We start from the raw sequence: 15,583 nt of genomic DNA, 5'->3' as shown, positions 1-15,583 counted from the left end.
CGGACATAAGTGCCTTGGAAGTTGTCTCGAAAAGCATCCTCCAAGTCCTTCCAGCTTCCTATGGAGTTATCTGGGAGGCTATTCAACCAGTGCCATGCTGGTCCTTTTAGCTTTAGGGGAAGGTATTTGATGGCGTGGAGATCATCACTGCGAGCCATGTGAATGTGGAGAAAAAAATCTTCAATCCATACGGCGAGATCTGTCGTTCCACTGTATGCCTCGATGTTTACGGGTTTAAACCCTTCTGGAAACTGGTGCTGCATTACCTCATCGGTGAAGCACAAGGGGTGTGTGGCGCCTCTAGATTGGGCAACATCGCGACGGAGTTTGGATGACATTCGTGTTCGGTTCTCGGCCCGAACTTGGTTATGCTTGTCGCGCCAGGCTTGATGTCCGTCATCTCGTGTTGGAGCACGTCCCCTGGATCTGTATATTGATCTGGTCTGGCCGGCTCTATTGTCCAGGTCCTGACATAAGTTGTACGTGTAGCCCAGTGCCACTGCCTCTTTGCCTCTATGGCGAGGTGGCGCGGGCTGGTTTCGGGCATAATTGGCCGCTTTGTCCCGTCCACATGGTGGTCGGTCCGGTTCATCAGCATGATTATATCTTGATGGTGTTGGCTCAAGGGCCTCGTCATCGAATTTTGGTAGTAGCCTGTGACTTGGGTAGCTTTTTGCTGGGCGCTCAAGGCCGTATTCTTCAGTAGCCAGGACCTGGGTCCATCTATCATTAAGCGTGTCCTTTTCGGCTTGAAGCTGTTACTGTTTCTTTTTCAGGCTCCTCACCATGGTGATGAGATGTTGCTTGAAGCATTCTTGTTTGAGGGGTTCATTTGGCATGATGAAATCTTCGTTGCCGAGGCTGACATCCTCTTTGGAGGCAGGTAAGTAATTACTATCTTCCGAATCCTCGTGATTGGCGTGTTCGGGTCTGTATTGGCCTTATTCCCTTTCATCCTACTCAAATGCAAGCTCAACAGGTTGGTCGACATCTTCAGCCTTTTCCGAAGTGTCATTGTCCCTGGTGCTGGTATTGCTTTCCTTCACCTGACGCGATCGTGAGCAGCGCCGCTGACATGGGCGCTTTGGTGGTGCCTCGACGGGTTTGTCCTCAATCGGATCTTCAGTGCCGTCGTCATCCTTCTGCTCGGGCGTATCCACCATGTACATGTCATAAGTAGACGTGGCCGTCCAGCACCCAGTGATAGGCGGGTTTTGGCTTGGTTCGGCTCCGACATCGTCGTCCGTTCTGTCGATGTCTTTGGAGGCGTAATCTAGCATGTCGGTTAGGTCCTTGACAGTGGCTATTAAGTGGGTGGTGGGTGGGCTACAAAATTCCGTGCTCTCATCCCCTAGTTCAGGCTGGGCGTAGTTCTGAAGTGACACTTCCGTGACGGCGAGAGATCGCATTAAGTCCAGAGCCTCGTTTAGGACCGAAAGCTGGACGGGTGGCTGAGGAACTATGGAGCTAGGCCTGGTAAATACCACTTGCCTGTGCTCAGTGGACGTAGACCTCGAGAGTTCGGAGTTGGCATCTACAGATGAGTCCAGCTTCCTAATGACAGGGAGAGTCCTATTTGACTCTAGGCCTGCTGACAATATGGTCACCTTTGGGTCTCCGGCAGGGAGCTCCGTAACAGGAGAGAGTCCGGCGGGGCTTATCCTCCCGTCTTCAGACAGAGTGGTCCGCTCTAGATCTAAGGCCAGGGCAGGCACAAGAGTTGATCCTTGAACGGAGTCTGATGGTGGATCCGACGAGCTTCCTTCTTGTAGATGAGGAGCGGTGGCCGAGGCCGAGAACCCTTCGAAGATCAAATCTCCTGGATATCAGCGATGTAATTCAAGCTTCCAAACTTGATCTAGTGATCGGGGGCGTACCTGTTAATCTGCTCAAGGTGACCAGCTGAATTGGCACGTAGAGCAAAGCCGCCAATCACAAAAAGTCGACGAGGGAGAAAAGTCTCCCAGGAAACAACATCATCATCGATGACAAGGTGAGCCACCGATCCTTCTATTGACGACTCAGTGGAACTCTCAATGAAAGAACCAATGTCGGTGTCAAACCGGCCGATCTCGGGTAGGGGGTCCTGAACTATGCGTATGAGGATCAAGGGTAACAAGGGACAAGTGCGACACAATGTTTACCCAGGTTTGGGCCCTCTTAATGGAGGTAAAACCCTACGTCCTACTTGATTGTATTTGATGATTATATGGGTTACAAGAGTCGATCTACCTCGAGATCATAATGGTTAAACCCTAGCTGTCTAGCCTATCGGAATTCTGATGGCCTCTACGGACTAAACCCTCCTGTTTATATACACACTAGAGGGGCCTAGGGTTGTACAGAGTCGGTTTGTGGGGGAAGGAAATAACATATCCGGACACCAATCTTGCCGTCCACGCATAGGGGAGTCCTACCCGGATACGGGGGAAAGTCTTCTGCTCGTATCTTCACGGCCCATTAGTCCGGCCCATATCAAATAACCCGGACACCCGAGGACCCCCTAATCCAGGACTCCCTCACTTGTTGCGGTAGATCCATTTGGTACCGATGATATTGTGCTTGCAAGGGTCTGGACGCTTGACAAGTTCCCAGACATTGTTGAGCTCGAATTGATGTAATTCCTCTTGCATTGCTTGAATCCACTCAGGCTCCAGAAATGCCTCATCAACTTGGGTGGGCTCTGTGATAGAGACAAAAGCAAAGTGTCCACAAAAGTTAGACAAATGTGAAGCCCCTGAGCATGTGAGAGGACCTGGTGCATTAATGTCTTTGATGATTTTCTCGATCCGCACTTCATTTGCAACGCGAGGATGAGCAGGTTGACAATGTTGATTGGGCTTAGCATTTTCTTCAGAGCCTTTTTCCTCAGGAGCACCAGCATGATTTTCTTCACGTTCTGGAATGACTTCTTCAGTAGATTCTTCAGTGGGTATGACATCCTCAGTATCCTTGAACTTGATAGATTCTTCTGGTGACACTTCATCTAGCACATGAGGTAGGTGCTCTCTTTGCGAGACGTTAGTTCATTGAACCGCACATCTACAGTTTGAACAACCTTGTGGTGAAAGGTGTTGAAGACTCTGTAGTTGTGCGAGTCCTTTCCGTAACCAAGCATAAAACCTTCATGTGCTTTCGGTGCAAACTTAGAATTGTGATAAGGATCTCTAATCTAACATTTAGCACCGAAGACTTTGAAATAACTCACATTGGGTTTCTTGTCAGTGAGGAGTTCATATGAGGTCTTTTTGAAGAATTTGTGAAGATACACCCTGTTGATGATGTGGCACACATTATCAATTGCCTCAGGCCAGAAGCGAGGAGGTGTCTTGTATTCATCAAGCATAGTGTGAGCCATCTCAACAAGAGTCCTGTTCTTGCGCTCCACGATGCCATTCTGTTGAGGAGTATAGGGGGCAGATAACTAGTGAGTAATACCAAGTTCATCAAGGTAGTCATCAAGACCAGTATTCTTGAACTCGGTCCCATTGTCACTCCTAATGTGCATGATCTTCACAGCGAACTTTGTCGAAGCCCTCGAGGAAAATCGTTTGAATACTTCCTGCACTTCAATTTTGTGAGTGATCATGTGCACGCATGTGTAACAAGAATAGTCATCAACAATAACAAAGCCATATAAAGATGCAACATTTGTGAATGTGGCATAATGAGTAGGGCCGAAGAGATCCATGTGAAGCAATTCAAATGGACGAGTGGAAGTCTTGATAGTCTTCGAGGGATGCTTGGATTTGGTCGTCTTTCCAGCTTCACAAGCTCCACACAGATGGTCCTTGAGGAATTTTACACCCTCGATGCCAATGACGTGCTTCTTCTTCACGAGTGTGTGTAAGTTCCTCATGCCTGCATGACCTAGTCGTCGATTCCATAACCAGCCTTCTAAAGCTTTTGCAAGTAGACATGTCGCAGGCTATGGTCCTGCAGAGAAATCAACAATATACAACTCTCCTAGCCTTCGAAGACTTTGGAATTGTCAGATTCCATGATCACAACGAAATGATATTTGCCAAAGACAACAACCATACACTACAAAAAAAGACACATCCGTGATATTTTGGGCCGAATGATTTTTTTTTCCTGTCATACTTATGACACTTCTATGACGATAATTGTGACAAAACCTGGTATTATCATAGATGTGGTGGGGTCCTACTTCTATGAAAAAAATCATGACAGAAAATGGGCTTTTCGTCCCTGGCGGGCCGGGGACGTAGCTGCATGACATTATTTGGGCCGTCCATGACGGAAAAAAACGTGGTAGAAGTGAGGGCGAGGAAAATATTGGGGTGTTCCCGGTTACGGTGGGTGGTCGGGGCCGAGCGATGCGCGTTTCTCTCATACACGCACGCGTGTGGGTGCGAGGCGTTGGGTTCTAACTGAACCCGAGCGATTGCACTGCAAGCTACGTGTTACTGAACCCAAGCGATCGATCGATGGTTGTTAACTAAACCCAATCGAGCGATTCCTTCGCTACTGCTGCTAACTGAAGTCGATCGATGCTGCCTATGGATGAACAATGAGCGTTGCTGGGGGGTTTGGATGAACAGTTCCCGGTGGGGTGGATGAACAGGACCCCGTGGTGTTGCCTCTGGATGAACAGGACCCCGATCGATCGAGCCGGTTGGGGCTGGATGAACAGGACCCCGTGGAGGGCAGGATGAACAGGACCACCCCGTGGAGGGCTGGATGAACAGTAGATGGTGGAGGGCTGGATGAATAGTAGCCCGTGGAGGGGTGGTTGAATAGGTGCCCGTGGAGAGGGGTGGCTGAACAGTAGCCAGTGGAGTAACGCGCGGTGGAGGCTGGATGAACAGGAGCTCGTGGATGAATAGTCGCAGGTGGAGGCTGGAGGAGGTCGACGGTGGATGAACTGTAGCCCGTGGAGGCTGGAGGGGGTCAATGGTGGAGATGAACAGTATCTCGTGGAGTCCCGATTTCCGGTACGCCACAACCCTCCCGATGAACAGGACCCCCGTTTCGACCGTAGCGCTCCAACATAAGTCTGTTTCCTTTGTTTTGCGGTACGCCACACCCCTCCCGATCAACCAGACCCCCGTTTTGACCGTAGGAGATCTGTTTCCTCCGTTTTGCGATACGCCAGACCCCTTCCGATGAACAGGATCCCGTTTCGACCATGGCCGATCGAACACAAGGCCGTTTCATCCGTTCTGCGGTACACCAGGCCTCGTTTCATCGGATGTTCCGTCCAAGCCCTCCTGATGAACACGGTGACGCATTCCGTTCCGACCTAGTCGGTTGGCTCCCCATGAACACGATGATGACGCAATTTCTCCGTTCCGACCTAGCCATGTACACGAGCCCTGGCCGTATGTATGCGCGAGTAGGCATTCGAGACCCTGCCCGTATGTATGTATGTGGCCGTATTTTCTTTCTTGCACACTGGCCGCTGTACATATGTGTACATGCTACGTGTGCGCCTCTACTACGACACGTGCGCGCCTCTACATCGACCAGAATGACAACGCTACGTACGCTTCGAACAGGTGGGTCTCGACTGGCAGGCACTTCCTTGCATGCGAAGATGTAGCTCGTGGGTCCCAGCAGTCAGGGGGGCGAATCATTTTTTTGCCCGGACGCACTTCCTTGCGTGCGAAGATGTAGCTGGTAGGTCCCAGCAGTCAGGGGAATTTTTTTCGCGAAATACAGTTGCCCGTCCAGTGAGTCCTTGCTGTCAGGTGGAGGAATAATTATTTTGCGTGTAATAAGGAGGCACTTCCTTGCGGCCGTCGTGGACCCAGCTGTCAGCCGCTCCACGTATAGTAATCTTCCGACGGAAGTTGTTCCTTGACCACGTTGACCACACCACACCGAGAGCACCAGGGCGGTGGACGACGGCGAGGCCTATGAAGGGGATGACGTGGAGCCGGGGAAGACGCGGCAGTGGAAGCCCGCACAGAGAGAAGTACGAGGGTTCACTGGTTCGGCTGGGGTGTGAGGCTGCCGTCGCCGCAGGGCCTGGCCAGCGGTGGGAATAGTAGGGGGCGGTGAGGCCTCTGTGGCAGCATAGCCGACCACGGGAGGCAGGAGCATGCAGCACGACCGGCGGTGCTTTGGGTGGCTGGAGCAAAAAGACCAGAGGTTGAAGAAGCACTACGACCGTTGGATGGACATCGTATGGTCACTGGACGTAGAATCGTTCATATTGACTAAGTTGACAAAGCAGACCATCCCCGTCAACTTAGTAGGCCCACAAGTCATCCTCCCACCAAGGTGGGTCCCAACTACAAGGGGGAGTATTCATTTTTTTGTGCGTAATAAGGAGGCACCTCCGGTGGGTCCGAGCTGACAACGGGGGGAACGTTTTTTTCGCGAAATACGTTGGCCCCTCCGGTGGGTCCCAGTAGTCAGGGGGGAAACATTTTTCGCCAAATACGGTGGCCCGTCCGGTGGGTCCCTGCTGTCAGGTGGAGGAATCATTATTTTCCGCGTAGTAAGGAGGCACTTCCTTGCGGGTGCCGTGGACCCAGCTATCAGCCTCTCCATGTACAGTACTCTTCGGATGGAAGTCGTTCCTTGACCATGTTGACCACACCGCACCGAGAGAACCAGGGCGGTGGACAACGGTGAGGCCTAGGAAGGGGACGACACGGAGCCGAGGAAGACACGGCAGTGGATGCCCACACGGAGAGGAGTACGAGGGTTCACTGGTTGGGCTGCGGTGTGAGGCTGCCGTCGCCGCAGAATAACAGGGGGTGTGGGTGAGTGGGGGGATGCCCTGGCCAGCGGTGGGAGTAGTAGGGGGCGGTGAGGCCTGCACGGCAGCACAGCCGGCCACGGGAGGCAGGAGCAGGCGGCACGACCGGTGTGCTTTGGGCGGCTGGAGCAAGAAGACCAGAGGTTGCAGAAGCACGATGGCCATTGGATGGACATTCTATGGTCACTGCAGCTAGAATCGTTTATATTAACTAAGTTGACAAAGCCCTTGGTACGCGTCAACTTAGTAGGCCCATAGGCCAGCTTCCGAAACGGTGCGCCCCAGATGTCCGGGGGAGGAATCATTTTTTGGGTGGGTGAAGCTAGAATATCTGAGATTGAAGAAGAAGCACGGCATCCGTTGGATGGACATCCAACGGCCACTGCTGCTAGAACCGTGTGTTGACTATAAGTTGACAAAGCCTTGCATACACGTCAACTCTCTTTTTTAGGGGACGCGTCAACTTAGTAAGGCCACAAGTGTGTGGCAGAGAACTTATAGCCCATTTGAGATTTGTAAGAATGTACAACCAATTTCTGAATTCTAATGGAATTTACTACAACCCATTTAGAGTTTGTTAAAAGTACAGCCCATTTCAACCAACCGTTCAAAACAGAATTCAATAAAATTTCCCACATTTTGATGGGATCCGAAATATTTTTATCCCGAAATTTCTAGTCAGATTAAATACAATTTCAATATAAATTTATATTACGTAAAAATCCAACAAAACATTGCGCTTGCAACAATTAATGAAATTAAAATTTTCAATATCCAAAAATAATATTTATAAAGTAATTACGTGTTTGGAGCATTTGTTATAGTTGCTGCCCAGTTTTTATAATTACATCCCATTTATTATTTGTTAAAGCCCATTTTCTTGTTAAGCCTAATGCACCCTCCTAGGAAAGATTTGCAGCCCAGCGGGGCAAAGAATAACAACTTGACCTTGCGTGGGTATTCCTAAAAAAAGTATAGCTGGGCTAGCCATTTTCAGCTTGGCAAAAATTACGATCTGGGCTGGATATCTGGCCTGGGCTAGACGGGCCATAGCCCGCCCAGTTAATAGCTGCAGCGTTGCTTTCGTTGTTGTTTAGAGGAGAAAAATTAATATCTGGGCTAAACATCGCTCAAGAAAAACTCTGCAGTGCTCACACCTCAAAAACACAAATACTGCTCGAGCTGCTTGGTCCCAGCTGTCGGCCAGCTCTTGTGCAATTCTCTCGTTTATTGACTACATAGGTTGACAATGGTGTGGGACCATGATGTCAGGAAACCAAGAGGAAGCAAAAAAATTATTGTTTTATATACTAATAAGGAGGCACTTGCGTACGTGCGGCTATGGCCCTGGTGGGTCCCCACCATCATCCTCTCCAAGTAAAGTCATCTCCTCATCCTCATGTCCATTGACCATGTTGACAACGCGAGACGGCGGCGCCACGGTGAGCGCAAAAACTCGAAGAACGACGGAGTGGGCCTCACGGGCCCTACGGATGGTCTGATACAGCGCCCACTGCTCATTCGGGAAGCTAGGATCATAGGGCCACATGTCCGCGGCAGCATTGTTGTTCGCTTGTTCACCGGTGCTCGTTGAGGACACGGAGGTTGCAGCACAGGTCCTCCTGCGCTGGTAGCTCTTCCGCCATTAGGGCGTCGAAGTGCGACCGCACCTGCTCTATGGTGAACACGGCATGAACCGGCTTGGACAGTGGCGCCGGCTCCTGGTCGGGAGCTACTTCCATCGTCTGATTGTCGTCGCTCAGCTTGGCGAGGTAGCTGGCGATCCAGCATGTCCAGCTGCTAGACCGACCCGCTGCCAAGCACGACTCTGACTGCCCTGGCCCACCCAGACCGCCTCCCTCGTCCGCGCCCGCTTTCCGTCGGAAACGGTCAGCGCCGCCCGCCCTGCTTCCCGATGCATGCGATTGCTCCGCCTTCAAATGACACAAATGCCGTCCATCCGTCCTTCTACCGCCCACATTAAAGATATGCGGTTGCTGAGGCGGCTACTCCGGCGCCACACGTCCGTCCCTCCGCGGCCCACCATTGCTATATAAACTACTGCGTCGGCCATAGCCACAGTCATCCGCATCCGTTCCTATTCTCCTGTCCACACCACTACTGCCCACCATGGCTTCCTCGTGCTACAACACTCTTTGGGACGGGCGGACGACGGACCACAAGGAGATGGCATCCATTGCTGCCGACTGGCTGACCGGCAGGTAGCCGGAGGACGACGACATCCCAATGGAGAACATGGTAGTCGACGATCCGGCGCCAACCCCCTCCTCTGCGCCATCCTCGCCGGTGCATTGCACCATGACCATCAGCGATGCCCGTGCCCAATATATGGACACGGTGAGGCAGAAGCGTGAGGAGCAGTTTTGGGAGGCGCAGGCCGACAGCGCCTACAACCACCATCTCCTCCAGGAGCACCTGTAGGCGGATGAGTAGATCGCCGTGGAGCGAGCGGAGCAGGAGGCGCTGCTCGACTCGTAACGCTCCGCCCGCAAGGGCCGCCTCGAGCGCTGGCGGTACCGCATGCGGGGTGGCGGAGGCTGCGACCGCCTACAAAGAGGGTGATGAATCGGGCGAGGCGCTGTTTGGCGAGACCGACGACGAGGCAGAGGACAATGCCAGCGCCGACGAGTTCCCGCTCCACTGTCCTCGACGAGGCCCTGCTCCGTCGAGGCCCCGCGGCGCCAACAACGAGGCAGAGGACACCGCCGGCTCTGCCAAGGCCCCACCCTGCCAGCAACAAGGGGAAGGATTTCCCCCGCTCCGCCAAGGCGCCGCCCGCCGGAAACGAGATAGAGGACATCGTCGGCTCCACCGAGGCCCCGCCCCGCTGCCAATGAGGCTACGCCACACAGAAAATGAGGAAGAGTAGAACACGGTAGGTCGCCGCCGCTCGGGTCCAAGTAAGGCCACCGTTGCTACCCTTCGGTTGCTGGCACTTAGCTGTACAACAGGGAGCAATTCTATGATTATACGATGATTGAAGAGCGCTCCTTGGTTGAGCAAGCTCATGAGATACAGTCATTTGCTAGAGAACTTGAGCACTTCAGTTGTATGCTACCGGACAAGTTTGTTGCCGGAGGTATCATCACTAAGCTTCCTCTTTCGTGGATCTCATTGGCACTCTTGATGTGGAAGAAAAGGTGAGAGAGCAAAGGACACACGTGCTCGAGGAATTGAGGGAGGATCTAGTGCCAATCTGGTACATAAGAAGAACTTCCAGCCCCACAAGTTCAAGAACAAGGGCAAGTTTGATGGTAAAGCAAAGTTTGATGGGAAGAACAAGGTTGTGCAACACACGAACTTCAAGAAGAAGAATGACAAGAAGAAATGTGTTCGTCATGTGGGGATCCTGATCATTGGGCTCCTAGTTTCCCTGATCGCTATGACAAGCTAGGTGGGTTGACCACTGACGGCCAGTTAGCTTATTGGCAGCGACGTGGAGTCGGAGAGCTATGTTGGAGAAGGACGCTGCTTCTACTTAACTGATGGTGCAGTTGGCTGACTGACACATGGGCCCAACAGGCATCTGGGCCACATGTCAGTTATGCAACTACACCTGCAGTAAAGTAACTGAAGCTTCTGTTTGGCTCAGCCGGACACAGGTGGGTAGCTTCGGTTAATTAATTATACCTCCAGCGCACCCCTTTTTAGTTGAACAATGTATGAAATGTAATGAAATATGGCATGTTTATATGAAATCCGACCGTGTGTTAATGAATTTATTTTGATTAGTTCGAATTCTTGTATCACTGGCATTGGATGAAGATGCAAAACAATACGTACTAGCATTATTCCCAGGGTGATCACCTCGTTTGCAGCAGTTTCACATGTACTCCCTCCGGTCCTTTCTAGTCTGCATACAAGTTTTTTCTGCAGTCAAAGTATCTCTAGTTTGACCAATCTTATAGAAAAAATATGCACTTTCACAATGTGCGAAGTAAAAAGGAACAGAAGGAGTACAAAGAGTTTGAGCAGCTTTTTAGTGTTCATGTACATTGCAATCAAACACACAGGCCTGGCAATTCATAGAGAACATTCAAAACAATCAATGATTATGCATCTCAGCGATTCACACGTCACAGCCAATATTTACTTCACAACTAAAGAATAAAGAAAAAATGGATCGACGCTGCCAACAGCAAAGGGCATCCCATTCGAAAATATCAAACGCATGTCTTCTTGCTAAAATCAATGAGCAAAATTTGACAAGGTTTTCCCATTCCAAAATATCAAATGCCTAGATTATGGAATGGGCAGGGTTTGCCATCAGTTTGGACATTGACATGGAACCTCGTGCTAAATAAACCAGCTGTTATTTTTGTGCAGTTCCACCAAAATCAACCAAATTCGCGTGTAGCTTGTATGATTTCTCCCTTATATGTTGCAACGCCTTGAAATTATCGGCACCTCCTTTCTTGTGGTGGAAATGAATGACTCGATGTATTCATGAACATTTTGTGCAGTTCCCATTGAAATCAAGCTGAGCACCCCTGTTTGCACAAATACGAAAAAGTGATTAGTATAAAGGAAATTGTACTATGAATTGATAGTTTAAACAGGCACCTACATGGTCCATGTAGAGCACACTTTTAGAAAAATGGAACTCACCGGAAAGAATCCTAGAACAACATTGTACTCGCACATCACAGCAAGAAAATGGGGATTTGTCAGTCCTTCTGAGCTGAAGTTAGTTTGGTCTTGTGGGGGGTAATGTAACCATCCTTCAACTGCTCCTTCTGATGAGAAGATAGACAGGGCTTCTTCATCCTGGCATAATCGGAACTAGTCACTTCACGTACTCCATATTCTTCTTCAGAGGAGGATGATCCTATTGTGCAAAGACAAGAGGATAACAAAATGCTAGCATCCCTGTTTGCTCGAAAAAAAGGAAAGGAAATATTTAAAATAGCACAGATGAAGCACTTCTCAAGGACAATATCACTTTTTGATGACAGTATCTAAACAGTAGCACAACACCAATAGAGATGACAAAGCTCAATCATATGGATGAAATCAGTGGGCGAGTACCAACCTTTGTCAGGAGGCTTATAGTGTAGAGCATACACATAAAGCACTTCTCCGGAACCATCTATTGCTATCTAGTGTGGTGGCCATGCTTACTATATACTCCTCGATTAGATTAATGTTTCCAACATCTTCTTGTGCAGTTCCAGCCATAGCAATAAATTGAGATAATTACGTATTACATTGTGAGTGGCATCAAATTAGTGGCAAAACAATTGCTCGTTCCAGCCATAGCAATAAATTGAGATGCAAAACTATATCATTACTTGTGTCATCACAGTTCCAGTGCTTCATTACAGCACCAGGAGTTGATTTTTTCTCCCGCTTGTTCTTCCCCTTCATCACTTGGTTCAATAATAGACAAGCTTCGCCTTCAATGTAAGATTTGGCATGTCAATTAGGTTGCACAAGTATAGCACTAAACAATGACATTAATTTTCTGATGAAAGCGGCAAAATACAGGCCAACGATTGTGAAATATCCTTATCTTACCTCAATGGGATCTTGCGGTGAACATACAGATTGGAAGTCTTGTCTCCATTTGTGTAGTTCACTAAAATCAAGCAACATTGCCGTACAAGTAGCACAACATATGAAAGCACACTGCAGAATCATGCGAAAGAAGGCTAGTACTGACCTCTCATGACGCGGAATTGAAACAACTCACAAGAAGAAGATCTGAACCAAATTTGCCAACATGGATAGGAAGTAAGATCTCCTCTTGTGCAGTTCCACTAAGATCAAGCAATCAAGCAACATTGTCGGTGTGACACTTTGGTTGAACTGCACAAAACACTCTTAAAACAAAAGTGCTTTGTGTAGTGGAACAAAAGGTCACAATAGCAACGAGGTGAAGTAGATAACCCTGTTTACATAGAGGTGCAAAGGAAACAACTAGTGGTCAATAATGGTGGATGACACAGAAGCCAACAAAAAGAAGTATCTACTTTATCTAAATGGGAAAGAAAGTAAGATAGTAGCATTTCTCAAACGGTGGCATTGATTAATATTAACAGAGAGATTATATTAACAATAAAATTCGTTAAACATGTAATTTTCTTTTAACTGTGGCATTGCATCAATTTTCCAGCGGCATTATTAGAGGGTGCTTATTTACAGGGACATTTTGGTGGAGGGACTAAAAAAACTCCGTGTCAGTCCCATCTAAACCAAACAGGAGGGACTTTTAGGGACTAAAAGTGTGCATTTGGGACTTAAGAAAGAAGACCCCGAGGGAGAGTCTTTTTGGGACTTTTTCCAACAGTTGCCCCTGCCACGCATCGCACCTTGTCTCTACTAGTTCATTACTAGGTGTAACATGGTGTTTTAGCATGTCATTTAATAACCTCTAGTCCCTGTTTAGTCCCTGAAACCAAGTAGGTAGGGACTAGGGAGTTTTTAACCAAACAAGGCCTTAGATTAACAACAACTAAAGAGTTGCACGGGATAGTGGACGCACAAGCACCATGTGCATCTACCAATGTACTGGGGTGATGCACAGTCTGTTGCAACAAAGAACAAACAACCAAGGAGCATATTTGTGTTGGTCCCAGTTTTTTTATCTTTAGACACCTTTCCCTATGTGAGCGCAGCAAATCTAGTCCTGCTCAAATTCTACAGCCTTGTCCCCCCAAAAAAGATTAGTTCATTACAGATGTGCGTACTGCGTTTGTCATTGTTTTCCCTTTTCGACCAAGGTAGGTGTTGGATAGCCAGTCTGTACTAGTACTTTCCCCCAGTTCCTTTCCTCTGTGAACCATGTCCTAGATTTATGTTATACAACTTTCCCCACTACTTTCCCCCATTTCTGTCCTCTTTGAACCACGTCTTAGATTCATGCGACACAACTTTCCCCACAACTTTCCCCTTCCTTTCCTTTTTGAACCATGTCCTAGATTCATGCTGTACAACTTTTCCCACTACTTTCCCCAATTCCTTTCCTCTTTGAACCACGTCCTAGATTCATGGTATACAACTTTCCCCACTACTTTGCTGTTTGATCCAACACCTAGATTCGAGTGCAGAAGCGGAAAAAGCCCACATGCAGCTAGAGCAATGCATGTGGAATAAGTAAATTATACCTTAAGGTTCTTGGGGTGTGGTTCGGTGGGCGACCGGAGGCCGTTTGACCCGCACTATGTACGTCGGTGAAGAAGAAGGGGTCAGAGGCCCTCCCGCGTCGCCGCTGGGTGATAGTGAACAACTGCGCCGGTAGTGGATTCCCTCCCTCGCCGACGGCGACATCATTAAGCCTCCTTCCCTTCCTGGCGGACGGATCCTGCCGACTCTTTGACCAGCAGTGAGGGGAGAGAGAGGCCAACGAAGTCTTGTTTAGATCTGGAGAGGGTGAGAGAGATGTGAAGAGAGCAACTACAAGCAGACCAGCATAGAGGGGAGAGAGAGAGAGGCCAACGAAGTCTTGTTTAGATCTGGAGAGGGTGAGAGAGTGTGAAGAGAGCAACTACAAGCGCTGAGGATCCAACGTGTATATATATACTGGAGAGAGTGTGAAGAGTGCAAACCCTAGAAAACAAGCACTGAGGCTGCAGTTTATACGTGATGAGGTGATTATACGGTCAATACGAGATCGTATAGCTCCGTATCCATCCATTTTGACCAGTCAAAGAATCCTCCTGGGACGAATTATGCTCAAGTGTAGTTATCGAACCTGATACCTCAAGTTTGATGAGCGAACAGGATAACCAGCTACACAACCCTCCCGTTATGTTCAATGAGAGGAAAATAACCTTTTATACATTCCTGCATTCGTGTGACAAGCATGCCGTGTTATTTGTGTGTGTGGAGTCATTGGGATTTAAATCATAATCGTGTCATGTGGCTTTGGTGGTAAGACTATCCACAGTGGTGTAGAAATAATGCAGCCTTAGTCACCTTACCTCTCTCCACGTAGTACGTTGGGTCCCACCAGTCAGAGGGTCAAACAAACAAATTAATAAGAAAAATTAAAAGCGCCAGCGGTGTATCTTACCTCACACATCTCGCTACTGCTCGGGAACACTGTCCAATTGATCCCTCTGTTCGCTCACGTACTATTTTAAGTGAATCCTTATTATAACATGCACACAATTTTGGGCACTTGTATTCGACCTAAGTCAGTGTGCCACTGTATCTCGTACGACTCCGTCCGTCTAGGTGTAATAAGTCACGTTAGAAGATGCAGCAGGACCAAGGTGCAAGCAGATTGGAGGAGAAGGAGAAACTTGACCGGTCATTCCTCCAATCAAAGCTCTGTTTTCTGTCTCTAAACGCAACAATTAATCCAAACAACTAAGAGATGTCGTTTTAGCTACCATGCAAGGCCACATATTAACTCGCATGCAAGCCGACTTTGATTTCTTGACTGATCAACGCGTATGTGCTCCATGCATTGGGTTTCCGGGGGAGATAACAGGGCAGAGTAAGGAGCGTTTGGTTACATTGCTTAGGCTGGTCATAGTGGTGAGTAACTTGGACTAGTACAACATGCATATCTTACTAGTCTATGTTACTACTACGTGAAGTTTGCCGTCGGAAGCGAGCCGATCTGGCTCTCCTGAGCTAGCAAGGTTTTTCTAGCCCACCCAAGCTAGCTGGCCCACAAAAGCTAACATATTTTAACAGTTCCAAATGCCTAACCTTTCCCGGCTATGCTATAAGCTTTTCTTGCTAAGGATCCAAACGCTCCCTAAGTAACAACGCTCGCTAGCAACAAGGCCAAGAGGGGATTGAGATGCGAAGTTAATGGACGACGCCTAAACATTTTGGGAATATCTGACTTCCGTAGGATGACTTAACACCTAGACG

The sequence above is a fragment of the Triticum urartu genome, chromosome 3 (genome assembly GCF_003073215.2).
Source record: "Triticum urartu cultivar G1812 chromosome 3, Tu2.1, whole genome shotgun sequence".
NCBI lineage: Eukaryota > Viridiplantae > Streptophyta > Magnoliopsida > Poales > Poaceae > Triticum > Triticum urartu.
This window is presented reverse-complemented; position numbering follows the sequence as displayed.